Source organism: Myxine glutinosa, chromosome 7 (assembly GCF_964187855.1).
Source record: "Myxine glutinosa chromosome 7, kmMyxGlut1.1, whole genome shotgun sequence".
Classification (NCBI taxonomy): domain Eukaryota; kingdom Metazoa; phylum Chordata; class Myxini; order Myxiniformes; family Myxinidae; genus Myxine; species Myxine glutinosa.
This window is the reverse complement of record NC_136267.1, coordinates 87,989,900-88,005,165: the sequence shown is the minus strand read 5'-3', so window position 1 is coordinate 88,005,165 and position 15,266 is coordinate 87,989,900.

Here is a 15,266-nt window from a genome sequence, read left to right as displayed (position 1 = left end):
TGTTAACGATAGGCACCATGGCGTTTGTGGCACAGAACTTTGGGGTAACCCCGAGTGAGGCACAGTTCCGAGCGTTGCTAAAGTCGGACCTCTTGAAATTGGCCAAACATTTTAACTTGGAGGTCCGAACTAATTTGAGGAAGGCAGAGTTGCAGGCCACGGTGATACAATCTATGGTGGGATTAGGAACATGGGACGAGTTAGCCTGGGAGTGGCTACCCGAAGAACCAGAAGACGTTGAGCTCCGGAAACTGGAGTTGCAATTACGGAGCCAGCAACGGATCAAAGAAGAAGAAAGGAAAGCAGAAAAGGAAAGAGCAGAAGAAGAAAGGAAAGCAGAAAAGGAAAGAGCAGAAGAAGAAAGGAAAGCAGAAAAGGAAAGAGCAGAAGAAGAAAGGAAAGCAGAAAAGGAAAGAGCAGAAGAGGAAAGGAAAGCAGAAGAGAGGAGAGAAGAGAAGCAAGCAGAGGAAAGGAGAGTGGAACGAGAACTCCAGGAAAGGTTAGAAGGGAGAAAAGCGGAGGAGAGGAGAGCTGCAAGGGACCTCGAAGCAGAGGAGAGAAAAGCGGAAAGGGAATTAAAGGAACGTGACATGGAGCTTCAGCAAGAAATCAAATTCAAGGAGCTGGAGTTAATGAGAGAACGGGGAGAGGCACCACCCTTGCTGACGGGGTCGACACCTAACCAGAAAACCTGGGATGTGGGCAGACATGTGAGGCTGGTTCCACCGTTCAGTGAAAAAGAAGTCGCGAAATTTTTTCCACACTTTGAGAAAGTGGCTCGACAATTAAACTGGCCGGAGGAGGCCTGGACCATACTCGTGCAAAGTGTGCTGGTGGGGAAAGCTCAGGAAATTTATTCGGCGCTACCAATGGACCAATGTGCAGATTATGAGGTACTGAAGAAGCACATCCTCAAGGCCTATGAGTTGGTTCCGGAAGCTTACAGGCAAAAATTCAGGAATGCCAGGAAGAGGGAGAGTGAGACCCATGTGGAGTTTGCCAGAGTGAAAGAAAACATGTTTGATCGGTGGTGTGAGTCAAAAGGAGTCGGGAAAGACTTCGAAACATTGCGGGACTTGATCCTGGTGGAGGAATTCCAGCAGTGTGTCCACGAGGACATCAAAGTGTACCTGCAGGAAAATAAAGTACCAAAGTTGTGGGACGCAGCCACCATGGCAGATGATTATGCCTTAACCCACCGAATAGGGGTCCACGAACCTAACTCCTCGCCTAGATCTCCGCAGGGGAGGTGGGGAACAGCAGGTGCGGAGAACGACCATACATGGCGGCGGCCTCGAGATGATTATGGGGACAACTATGATACCCCACCTGTTCGAAATCAGAGGGATGCGGGCCCAAGACAAACTTATCGTTCGGGGGGCCCGAGGCAGACCACGAGTTTTTCCTCCGGGCCTACTTGCGCTTTTTGCAAGAAACCTTGACACTTGATGTCCAGTTGTTACCGCATGAAAAGCGAAGACCCAGAGCGGAGTCCGACTACTACGACTCCAAACGCAATGGCCATTGTGAGAAATCGCCATCAAAAGGGTTACCAACCATTTATTTCAGAGGGGTTTGTGTCACGGGATGGAGCCTCGACTAACCGGAAACCGGTTAGGATATTGAGGGACACAGGGGCACATCAATCTTTAATGCTTGAAGGCATTTTGCCATGGTCCGAGGAGACGGCAACGGGGGATAGTGTTCGTTTACAGGGGATCGGGGGCGGTGTTAGTGCTCCCCTTCATGTCATCCATTTGGAGTCCGATTTGGTGTCAGGACCGGTCACCGTCGGTTTACAAGCCACGCTTCCTGTAGAGGGTGTATCTGTGGTTATCGGGAATGATTTGGCCGGGGGGCAAGTTTATGGTAACCTGAGGGTTGGTAAAGAGCCCAGCAGGGAAAATAACGCCACACCAGCTCGGGATGGCGACAAAAGTGCCAAGTTATTTGTAGGGGGACTGAACTTCAAAACAGAGGAAGAAGTTCTGACCTCTGTCTTCAACAGATATGGGCCGCTGGTGGAAGTGCGGTTGGTAAGAGACTGGGAAACGCAACAGTCAAGAGGGTTCGGCTTTGTCACGTTTGCCAGCACAAAAGACGCCAGAGAGGCAGAGAAGAATTGGAATGGCAAGGATTTGGAGGGTCGGACCATAACAGTAGGGAAGGCATTTCGTAGACGTCGAGAGGTCTACAGGAGAGGACAACTGGGTGGTAGTTTTGGTGGTGGCCGCAATCAATATTATTATGGAGGCTCCCTGAGTTACGGCCGCTCCCGAAGGAAGGATTGGCAAAGTAGTGGCCGAGAAGGAGACCGCTATTCCTGGGACTACAGGGACAAGTGGTCCCACCCTAAGTATTAGGGAAGTTCTGAGAAGTTGAAGCACTGAATGCGGCGGAGCCGCCGAGCCAAGATTCCTACACGGATTAACCGTGAACGCCGTTCCTAAAGGCGTCCATGTAGTGAACTTCATGCACGGACTAACCGTGAACTCCACGTTCCTCAAGGCGCCCATGTAGAGAACTTTCCTGCACGGACTAACCGTGAACTCCACGTTCCTAAAGGCATCCATGTAGTGAATACTCGGCTTGGCCTCCCGGAAAAAGTGCTATCGAGTGGCTTAACTTTGGATCTTTGATCAACCCCTTAACCTTCATTCACAAGAAACTGACGGTCCAAGTCAGAGGGTCATGAGATGGAGTTTGATTTGGCAGGGACAAGGTCGTTGCTGGTGCTTAGTCCAGAGTGAGTAATCTGGAGGGGTTGTGGTGAAATTTTGGTTGCTTGATTTTTAAGTGATAACTGTGCCCGGGGGGAACTGATAATGTGGGGGGGTTGAGTTATCTGGTTTGTTTCTCCAAATTGGCCGGCAAAGGAAGTTTTCGCTGGGTTCAAACTTTCTTTCTTGAAGGGGGGGAGTGTTACATATTTATGTGAATGTATGTGGATTACCATTCAGGTCTTTGCTTATCCGTGTGTAGTATATTAAGGGTTGTTGTGATTGGAGGGTCAGGAGCCCTTCTGAACAAGTGGCCGGAAACGGAAGTGACCGGAAACGGAAGAAGAAAAGACACGAGGAAGAAAAGGGACGAGTAGTATTCTTCCTCGCCCCGCTCCGACCAAAGGTGGGATCGACCTTGCGCTGCGTGGAAAAGCGGCGTTCCGAAGCCTGTCTGGCGAGAGGAATCACCGGGACGTGTACCTGCCCGGTGGAGACGTCAAGTTGACGTGGGGCCGTGCATCGACCCCGCGTCTGGCATCGTTCGCGGCACCGTCTAAACAGACGCGTGCGGGTCGCACGTTGGGGCCTAACGCGCCTTGCAAGCGGCGTGGGGTTTGGCTTGCTCTACCGTACCCGCTTCGCGTGGCCACGAGGGGCTGCAGCCTCGGTGCCTGGTACGATACCTGCCCGGTGGAGAAACGTCCACCCGGGGTTCGTTCAACCGCCCGAGTGCGGAGACGCCGACCAGTATCTTGGTCAGGAGGGGCCCAGAGACATTGTGAGGAGCAGAGACCGAAAGGGGGTTGTGAGTACTCACCGGGACACACATATATAAGATGGCCATCTTACTCATAGGGAAGTGTTTGTGAATTGGGAATTGTTGATGGTTGTGTATTGTTGATTGCTCGGGGAAAATCTCCGTGGTGGTGTCATTGAAATTGTATGGTATCATTACCATTGGAAATATATCCTTGAACATCAGTTGTCTCCTGGGTGAAATTCATATGGATTGCGTGGCGAAAGCGCCTATATAATACAGCTTGCTGGCGGAGTTCCTCTCACGGTCCGGGGGTCACCGAGACCAGGTATTCACCGAGGGGACCACGTAACAAAAGCAAGTACACATCATCACGACAAAAATCAATCTGGGCTTGGTGAAATAAAACATTTAGCAATATGACAAAGGAAATATTCTGTCTTCTGTACAAAAGCTTTTAATCAGGCCAAGCTTGATGTATGGATCTTTTGTGTGGAACAAACTGACAAGCGATACAAAGAAAATAGAATCAGCCCAACCAAAAATAGTACAAGGATGCTGGAAACATGACATACGGTGAGAGGCTGAAGTACAAGAAGAGCACCCCCTTGGAGGAAAGAAGTAAGAGAAATTGCTGGCTTATTCCAAGTCTACAAAATCTTAAACAATATCATTGACTACGAAACAAACAAGTTATGCAGAACCCCACAAGAGGACACAACCTCAAAATCCATAAGATGCGACATAAGTTTTGTAAGTGGCTGCCGTGCTTCAGCCCAAGAATAATCAACACAGTCTTCCAGCAGACAGTGTCTGTACTGGCTCAGTAAGCACATTCAAAACTAAACACTTCAAACTGATCAGACTCAGCGTTGTCCCTGTCGAATTATTATGTCATAATTACGGCACCAATGAGGTCATCGTTAACAACACCTATTCCCCATATTAGTCCTTGAGCCAACCGGCCATATTTTGAAGTGAATGCTCTGGCGGGGGGAGTAATTCTCATTATGATTTTCCATTAGACCAATGTCTCAAGTGTCAGAAAAGGTGTGATGGACATCTGAGAACGGTAGCTTAGTGCCCGGATGGACGCCATCTTTGAAACCACCCAGCTCGAAAATGCCCATTTGGTGGGGTACATTGTTGCACGTGTATCTGGACTTCTATACTAGCTATCGATGTGCGGTTGACGACTAAATATACGTCCGATGTGTACCGTCTAAATAAAAAATAATATGAAGCATTTTGTTTTAGATTAATTATTATAAAAATCAATTATCGAAAAAAAATCATATATTTTTCAATATTTTATTATTAGACTTGTACTTTTTTTAGTGAAACAACACTGGTATGATTTTCCAAATTATGCATTGTGCTACACCGTTTATCTGTCTATAAAAATAACTCAAAAACTAAAACATATCATCCACCACGAGTTTACACAAAAAATATATGAAAAGGCATGCACTTTCCACAAACCGAAACTATGTCAGTTGGAATTTCCCGCCGATAATCAACCCACAGAACCCAGTGCCGAAAGTGACGTCAGTCTATTCTATATCTATATTCTATATTCTATATCTCAGTCTGAGATTTGTTGCGGTGACCTGATTAATTTCTGAGGGGGGGGGGGGGGGGTGGGTGGCTTAAGAACTAAAAGTGAACATGTTAGATGGCGCCACATACAACTCTATTATAGAGTTGTATTGTGGCGCCATCTAACATGTTCACTGACTTGGATGAGTATGTCTATGTAAGCTGGCGAGCTTTTCGGATATCGGAGTAATCTAACGTCAGTCTTTTTGTTCTTTCAGCTGAGATGGCCGGTGTCGAGGCGAAACGGGCGAAGATTGAACCTGAGTCCGGAACGTGCATCCTGTGCAGCAAGAAGTCGCCACTCTCTGAACTAAGCAAGGCAGCGGGCAACAGTTCTTGGAAGACGTTGTGTGACGCAGCCGCAGTTAGACACTTTTATCCAATTCTAAAGCTAGTCCAAGAAGGCGCAGTTGAACTTCCTAATATTCCAATATTATACCATAGGGCTTGTAGATCAGACTTCACTCACAAAAACCACCTAGCTACTTTGACCAATGCAGCTAGAAGTTCTTCAGTTGATACTGGCGATGCGGTGCGACGGCGATCATCACGGGAAGAGACAGGATCAACTTCAACGGTCTACGATGATAAATGCATTTTTTGCCAGCGTGCTTCAAAATTCATAAAAGGCAGTCGTACCCGTGAAACAGTTGTCTTGGCTGTTGAACTTCGAGCAGATAAGACAATAAGAGATGCTGCGACAGCTCGCAATGATGAGAGAGTTTTGGCATTGACTACACGAGATATGGTTGCAGCTGAGGCTCACTACCACTTCTCCTGCTATAGAAACTACACACGGCCCCAAAAACCTCAAGTAGAAACTGACATTGAAGATAATATCGAGAAAAAAGAAATGATACGATGTATATTCAATTTCATTCGCACTGACTTGTTCTTGAACCCGAGGATTGTTCCAATAGTTGATGCTGCAACAGATATCCTGTCTTCAGATACATTTTCAGTTGATGTTCGTGACTCCATCAAGAAGAATCTGCAGCGCACATTACAAAGAGAGTTTGGAGAATCGCTCATCTTCTTCAATGTGAAACACCGTGTATACTTGATGCCCGATAATCTGACAAAGCGAGAGATTGCTGCAGAGTGCGTAAACCTGAAAGCAGAAGTGAAAGCATTTGAACGAACGGACGGTGAAAGTAACATTGTGCGTGCAGCTACTTCTGTTGATCAGACAACAGAAGAAACAGTAAACAAAGATACGCAAACAGCTGGAGGAACACGAGGTTTTAGTCTTCGACAAGGGGCTGTGTCACGATACTATCTAACTGCAGAAAATCGGGCTACTGCACTGAGGCAACTACGAGAAACTATCCTTGTGAATGGCAGCGACACATCTCACGCCAAGCACCCTGACTTGTCTACTTCTCGCATCAAACGTGATGAGTCTGGCGTCACAGCTATCTGTGATCTACTGGAAAATGACTGGACCAATCCATTCGCCGATGATCCGTCATGTCTTCTCAGTATATCTACCGGAGCGGCTGCGAGGGAGGACGTTTCTAATGACCTACTCAACACCCTGCAAAAGGGGGAAGCGGCGTATCAAAGCTTCCAGAAACGTCTTGAAGAGGGAACAGGCTTTCATGACACATTGAACAAGCTAAACTTGAAGACCTTTGGTAAGATCAAGCAGAAAGTTGTGAAGGGCACAAACAAGGAGATCATCCTGAGAGCTGACAGACAACTGTTTGCCACCATGATACTCATCGCCAAGACAAGGAACCTCGACATGCAACTTGTCCTTTGTCACCCACTAGGGCCGTTACCATGGTCTTTGGCAAACGTTGATGGGTCAATGAAAAAAACGAACAAAGCTGCACTTGCGAAACACATGGAAGGTCTTGTGGAACCAGCCGAGAACGTTGACAAGCGAAGTGCAACAATAATTGATGCGATGGCTCTCATACAAAAGATGCATGGCGAGAACGACACGTTCGAAGAACTATCTGACCGCATCCTTGCTGCAGCGCTTCACGCTGGTCAAGGCAGTGAGCGCATCGATGTTGTCTTTGACACATACACAGAAGAATCCATCAAAGCAGCTGAGCGTGTGAACCGCGGTTCAAATGAAGGCATCAGTTTCAGCGAGATCAGACCCGCACACAAAATCATGAACTGGCGGCGTCTCCTTGCTTGCAGCCAGACAAAGGAGAAACTGGTTGTGTTTCTGGCGGAGTCGTGGAAACATGAAACAAATCGCGAAAAGCTAGGCAACAGAACACTGTATGTCACCTGTGGTGAAAAATGTCTGGTACTGACCCGCGATAGGTGGAAGTTGGTGCAAGCACTCGAATGTAGCCACGAGGAAGCAGACACGCGTATGTTTCTCCACGCAAAGCACGCCGCTACCCACTACAAGACGATCATCTTAGTGGCAGATGACACCGACGTTCTGATCATCAGTCTTCATCTCAGCAGAACCATCGATAGTCAGCTCTTCATCAGACGAGGAACAAAGGTTCGAGTCAGAATGATCGACGTTGGAAAGTTGGCTGCGGTATTGGGGTCTGGAGTTTGCAGTGCATTGCCAGGGCTTCATGCATGGAGCGGGTGTGACACTGTGAGTGCTCTGGCTAGCCAAGGAAAGATAAAGGCTTTGAAGCTTGTGCAAGCGAATGAGCTGTATCTTCAAGCATTCACAGATCTGGGATCTTCGTGGAATGTACCAACAGACGTCTTCAATAGCATTCAGGCCTTCACGTGTCAGCTGTACGCCAAGAACACGAAGATCGTCGGTGTTAATTCGCTCCGTTATCACATGTTCTGTGCAAAGAAGGGCCAGATCGAATCTGGACAATTGCCGCCTTGTGAAGACTCCTTGATGCAGCATACGCTTAGGGCCAACTATCAGGCGGCTATCTGGCGACGCAGCCTTGAAAACCTACCAGACGTCCCAACACCATCAGCAGGACATGGTTGGGAACTCGATGATGGCGGTTCGCTCACAATCCGATGGATGGCGGGTCTACCAGCTCCAGATGTCGTCTTGAATCTCATCTCATGCACATGCAGAAGGACGTGTCGACCGTCAGATTGCTCCTGCATACTGAATGGGTTGAAGTGCACTGTTGTGTGTAAGCTGCAGGGATGCTCCAACATGGTGCAGGATGATGCTATCGTGGCTCAGGATGCCAATGACTCTGATGGCGACTCTGATGATTAACTTTGTGTGCACTGTATATTGTATAGCATATGTTGTTCTCTATTATAATGCAGGCCAAATTGCCTGAAAATCTTTATAGACAGATAAACGGTTTAGCAAAATGTATAATTTGGAAGATCATACCGGTGTTATTTGACTAAAACATGACATGTTCAATGATACCTCCGCTTGCTTATTAGGAATATACATCGTATGGTGTTAAAATCAGCTCCATACGTCTTTCCAAACTCTAGTAATGAATAATTAATATAATTGGCGGCCATTTTGAAATCAAAGATGGCCACCAAAGTGCAGATTTCCTATGTAACAATTTCCGCCTGCTTATTAGATATCGTATGGTGTTAAAATCCTCTCCGTACGACATTCCTAACTTGCGTTATCGTCAGAATAGATAATGCCAGCGGCGGCCTAAGTCATTTTATGCCTCTTTACATTTATTTGTTGTAAACTCGTGGTGGATGATATGTTTTAGTTTTTGAGTTATTTTTATAGACAGATAAATGGTGTAGCACAATGCATAATTTGGAAAATCATACCAGTGTTGTTTCACTAAAATAAGTACAAGTCTAATAATAAAATATTGAAAAATATATGATTTTTTTTCGATAATTGATTTTTATAATAATTAATCTAAAACAAAATGCTTCATATTATTTTTTATTTAGACGGTACACATCGGACGTATATTTAGTCGTCAACCGCACATCGATAGCTAGTATAGAAGTCCAGATACACGTGCAACAATGTACCCCACCAAATGGGCATTTTCGAGCTGGGTGGTTTCAAAGATGGCGTCCATCCGGGCACTAAGCTACCGTTCTCAGATGTCCATCACACCTTTTCTGACACTTGAGACATTGGTCTAATGGAAAATCATAATGAGAATTACTCCCCCCGCCGGAGCATTACTTTTGGTCTGGCTCAAGGACTATATGTAGTTCTTTGCAATGAGCCACGTTTAAATTTTTTCAATGGAGCGGTTTTGGAGATTATAGAGATGCAACGTTTTTCGTTTTTTCATGATGGCGCCTGTACCACATGACCTATGACATCATCATTGACATTAAAATATTCTACATGAGGAGGTGCTCCTAAGGTGAAAATTTCGTGTCCATCAGACCAAGAATTGCAGAGAAAAAACAATTCATACTGATCGAATCAAGCATTGTACTTGTCGAATTATGACATCAAAATTAAGGTAACGATGACATCATCATTAACATATCTTATTCCCCAAGCGGAGTACTTGACAATGAGCCATGTTTCATTTTTTTCCATGGAGCGGTTTCATAGATATAGAGGTGCAACCTTTTCCGATTTTTCCAATATGGTGCCTATACCACGTGACCTATGACGTCATAATTATCATTTAAAAATTCTACAGCAGGAGCCACTCATATTCTGAAAATTTCGTGTCCATCGGACTAACAGTTGCAGAGGATTTTTTTTTTCATACTGATCAGATCAAGCGTTGTACTTGTCGATTTATGATGTCAAAATGAAGGCACCGATGACATCATCATCAATATATCTTATGCGCCGTGAGGAGTACTTGGCAATGAGCCATGTTTTAATTTTTTCCATTGAGTGATTTGGGAGATATAGAGGTGTAACTTTTTTCCAAGATGGCGTCCGTACCACGTGACCAATGACGTCATAATTATGAATAAAAAAATATATACAAGCGAAGGGACTACTATGGTAAAATTTCCTGTCAATCGGACCAATGGTTGCCGAGAAAATGAATTTTTAAAATGCAGACACGAACACCACACGTGCGCACATACGCACGTACGTGGGCACCCGAATGCCTAACCCTGCTTTTCGCTCCGTGAGCGCAGGGTAATAAAGTGAGAGTCACCCATTCGCGGAAGTCCTTTGCTGAATGAAGTGCCGTGTCTGGTGAGAACGGTACCAACACCCAGCCAATTTTCATGGTGACAATTATTGAAATCACCACATATGAGGGAGAGAGAGTTGGGTTGAGTGGTTAAAAGTTGATCCATGTTGGCTGAGAGAGAGATGAAGATGGAGTCGTCACTGTCTGCAGCATGGTACAACACACAGTCGGGGTCTGCTGCTCGTGGACGTTGCATCGGCAGGTGTTCCTTCTAATTAATCAAAGCTACATTTTCCGGCCCATATGTCTTTATGTTATATTTTCGTCCCTGTGTTGCTATTTGTGTATTTTCATTTCACTCCATCATTTACACAAGAACAATCAGGGGAATTGCCATTAGCTCAGAGTATCAATCAAGGATGTGAAGAAGGGCTTTTACAGAAGATCCAAGTCAGAGTGGAGGAGGTAAATGAACAGGTAGGAAAGCTGAGAGTAGATAAAGGTCCGGGCCAGATAATATATTGTTACGGACACGACTTAAGATGTTGCTTGACCGAGCGGAATGGCCGCCGTGTTCGTACAGTTTACCCGATTCTCCCCCAACTCACCCGATTCCACTCGAACGTTGGCCCAAATCGCGCTATGCTAAATCAATGATGGAAAAGACACAACGACTGGGATAAAGGAAACGACGCAAGGGGTACAGTTCTCAAGACCTCCGGAGGAGGATATAATTGGTGGTGGAGAAAAGGGGTAGATTACAAGGTAATGAGGTAAAGCACAGAAGAGATAGGCACTTAGACACAATCTTATCTATCCCAGACAGACCACAGACAAACGGAACAAGACTGACTTACACAGGGATTGATGGCAGGGAAGGACAGGTCGGTTGATAGCACAAGGTGCACCTTGGCTCAGGGACAGGATAAAGCGCGGTCCAAAAGATGCAGGGAGGTGTCACAGCGCTCGGAGGTGGCGTCCTTCTTGCTTCAAGCTCAGCGCGCATCTGACGTCACCTCCCTCTTTCTGCGCATGCTCAGCGGGGAGTGACACGCCCTCGGCTCGTTGGCTCCGCCCCAGATGGGATCGGTCCGCCGCTTCTATTGGGTGCGGGGGTTACCGGGCTCCGCCCTTGACGAGGAGCTGACAGCGAGCCCCTACCTGGTAACCCCGTCGAGCACATGCTCGATGGCGGCTCGTTGGAAAAGCATGGTGCACTCCCAACACCCCCTACCAACCAAGCCGGAGTGAGGACGCACACTCCCCGCGCCGCCGCCGTTGTTGTCGTTGTTGTTGTTGAACCGTGAGGAAGAGCTGCGGGGAGGTATTGGGAGGTCCTAAACTTCCTAACGGTGCCATACAATCACATTCTGGTGCAACGAAGAGTCAGAATTAATGGAAACGAGTCCTTAACTGACATAGACTAAGAATAACTAGCAAGATGTCCTATAGTTGTCTACGTGAGATGCGGTGGACCTGGATGCGACATTTAATGGGGGAAATAGGGGAAGGTCGGGTCTACAGAGTGTTGTTTACAGAAAATGGGACTAGGGAATGGGGGATTGGGGATAGTTGGGAAGTATTGAGGAAATAGGGGAATATTTACAAGCGGATATGGATGGATCCAAATCCCATATCCGCAACAGTCAGAGTGGAGGAGGTAAATGAACAGGTAGGAACAACAAGTCAGAGTGGAGGAGGTAAATGAACAGGTAGGAAAGCTGAGAGTAGATAAAGGTCCGGGCCAGATAATATATGCACCTGAGAGTATTGAGGAAGGTGGCTGAGCAGGTAAGTGAGATGTTAGCGGATATCTTAAATATTGCGCACTCAAGTCAGGACAGGATTGGAGAGCAGGAAATGTAACTCCATTAATTTATACTCCATTAATTATACTCCAAATGTAACTCCATTAATTTATGAAAAGATACAGAGAGGAATTGGGGAACTTAGACCTCTTCGTTTGACTTCGGGTGTCTTATATTGAGAAATCTGCGCAAGGACGCCAATCCCCAGGTGTCTTTTTGGGTACCATGTGCAGCGGTGAAGCACACTTGCTGGATGATGGTCTACTGATCCCACGTTGTAACATAGCACTGTTGTTAGGGGCATGTCATGCATATTCTTGTCGATTTTTCAGTTAAGCAGCAGATGGCGACACAATACTCATCTCTGCCCTTGTATTCACAACAAAAGGTAGTCAGTCTGCAGGTACCATCCACGAGAAAGGGAAGGTGACTGATGTATGGCCCAAGTGAACTCGTCGCTATTAGTTGTGACTTGTCGGAGCCTCATCGTTTCTCTGCCGTCAGTACGAACACAGTGCTCTACATTGCCAAGCATTAGCACCGATGGTCACATGGTACCAACACCAATCTGTAGTGTCCACAGAGGCTAAAATAAAAAAATCTGGAGTGTCCAGGTAATCTGGAGTGTCCACAAATCTGGAATGTCCACGAACTACAGCGTGAGGTATGGCATTTACCTCTGTCCTTACAAGAATTACTTGAAGATGGGCACAACTGATGTTGCGCAGCATGGAGCTCCAGGACGAGATTCTTAAGGTCCGACATGGCAGATTGGAGTTGTGTGATTTTCTGTGGTGGTGCAGTCACGTCAGCCACTACAGGTGTAATGATGTCAATGAGATGATCAGCCAGATCAACAGCAGCGGGTAGTGCCAGCACTGTGTTAGCTGCAAGTATCATGCGGATGCGTGATGGTAAACGTTGCACAAACAACTCACGAAGCAGCGACAGGTTGAAGGTGGAGTGGCGGTCACTGAAAAGCTGATGCATGTGATGCATTAGTTGTAACCCTAACCCTAATCATAACCCGAACCCTAAACCTAACCCTAACTAACCCTAACCCTAACCCTAAACCTAACCCTAACTAACCCTAACCCTAACCCTAACCCGAACTAACCCTAACCCTAACCCTAACCCTAACCCTAACCCTAACTAACCCAAACCCTAACCCTGACCCTAACACTGAAAAGCTGATGCATGTGATGTATTAGTTGTAACCCTAACCCTAATCATAACCCTAACCCTAAACCTAACCCTAACTAACCCTAACCCTAACCCTAACTAACCCTAACCCTAACCCTAACCCTAATCCTTAGATCTCCTCAGCTGTAAAGAGTTGTTGAAAGCATCGGTGCTCAGAGGGAGTCATGTGCGTTATAAGCCTAACATTCAAAGCCATGTATTGTTTATTAGTTGAAGGTTGTAATAAAATACTGTATCTCTCATCTTCGTTGCTAACTCTGGTGACAAGGAGCTAACAGTGTATTTGAACCACATCAACTTGGTAGTAATGTTTCAGGTGTCAAATTGGTCTTAGACTTGTGTAAACCACAGCTGCGGGTAATTATTAGGCCAGAATGGCGGCAGCTCTATTGAAACCGCTGTCACCGATAAAGGTGCTTGAGTATCGGATAGAGCGATAAAGGTAGAAGGGCTGTTCATTCCATTCGACTGGCTGTTCATTCCAGGCAACTGGTTGCATGTTTGGAACTCCGAGTCCGCGTCCATTTGGACCATGTCGCCGTCACCAAATTAGCGTAGAAGAAAGGTCATTCCAAACAGGAAACTCACAGTTGTTAACGAAGTCATAAACTCATAATGGACACAAATAACTAATATGAGGTGCTAGATGGGGTGATGCAATAGACACTGCGGTCAATGGTGGTAAAACAGGAATTAATTTATTTATACGACTTTTACAATCTCTATTTTATTTACACTTAATTATATACTTAAAGACTGAACAACACAAATCACCTTCTAAATACTTCCAAAACCTCCAGCTTTGTGGCAATTCAATTTAAAATAGCACGGCACTCTGGTTGGCCATATCACTCAATGGTGAAGAATCACTTAAAACATTCTACTAGCCGGATCCGGATCCGGATCTTCACCAAAATTGAATCGATTCTTCCTTGTCACACACACAACCTGTACAACAGGTTTCCTCCAAATCCGTCCATAACTTTTTGAGATATCCTGCTATGTATAGTTTTTGGCCCGATCTCCCAATAGTGAAGAATCACTTGAAAAATTAAATAATTCCCATATCCGAATCCATATTCAGATCTTCACCAAAATCGAATCGAATCGTCCTTGTCAGACAACCATGTCTTGACAAGACAAGACAAGACAACTTGTCAACCGGTCCACCAAGTTTCGTTCAAATCGGTCCACAACTTTTTGAGATATCCCGCTATGTATCGTTTTTGTCCTATCTTCCAATGGTGATGAATCACTTAAAAAATTCTAGAAGCCGGATCCGAATCCGGATCTTCACCAAAATCGAATCACTTCGTCCTTGTCATATACACTACATCTCTGCCAAATTTCGACCGAATCCGTCCACAACGTTATGAGATATTTTCTTCACAGACAAACGGACAGACAAACAGACAGATGAAAAATCACCCATAGAGCGACACTTGGCAAAAGAGAACAAAGCAGAATGGCAGTCAGTAGAGCATCCTTTTGACCTCTTAAATAATTGGTGGTTGAATTCAGTCACCTGATATGGAAATCCCATTCAAATTTCAAGTGAATCGGATGAAAATTGAGGATTTTAGAAATTTGAAATTGTTTTGACCGTTGGCCTATGTTGCTCTTTTGGCCTATGGTGATCTCAAAAATAGTTGGTGGTTGAAATCATTTAGCCGACATGTATATCCTATTCAAATTTCAAGTCAATCGGATGAAAATTGAGGATTTTAGAAATTTCAAATGGTTGTTGACCTTTGGCCTATGTTGACCTTTTCACCCCAAAAATATATAGGATTTTGTCAGACCACGAACTCTATCATTTGGTAAAGTTTCGTGTAGATCGGTTTAAAATTGTGACCTGTAGGCAAGTATAAATGAGCGGACAGACAAACAAACAAACACACAAACACACAAACCGGAGTGATCAACATACATACTTGCAAAAAAATAATTATTTTTTTGCCAAGTAACAAACAGACATGGGTGAAAACATAACCTCCGTCCACCTTTTGTGGCGGAGGTAATAAAGGTTCAATGGGGTGGTATACTGTATCCGGGTGGTATTCAGGACTGCTTCTGGACTATCTCAATCGTACTAAACTTTCGGAATTTTTTTTACCGATCATTAAAATCATTATCCATCATCCGTCCGTCTGTC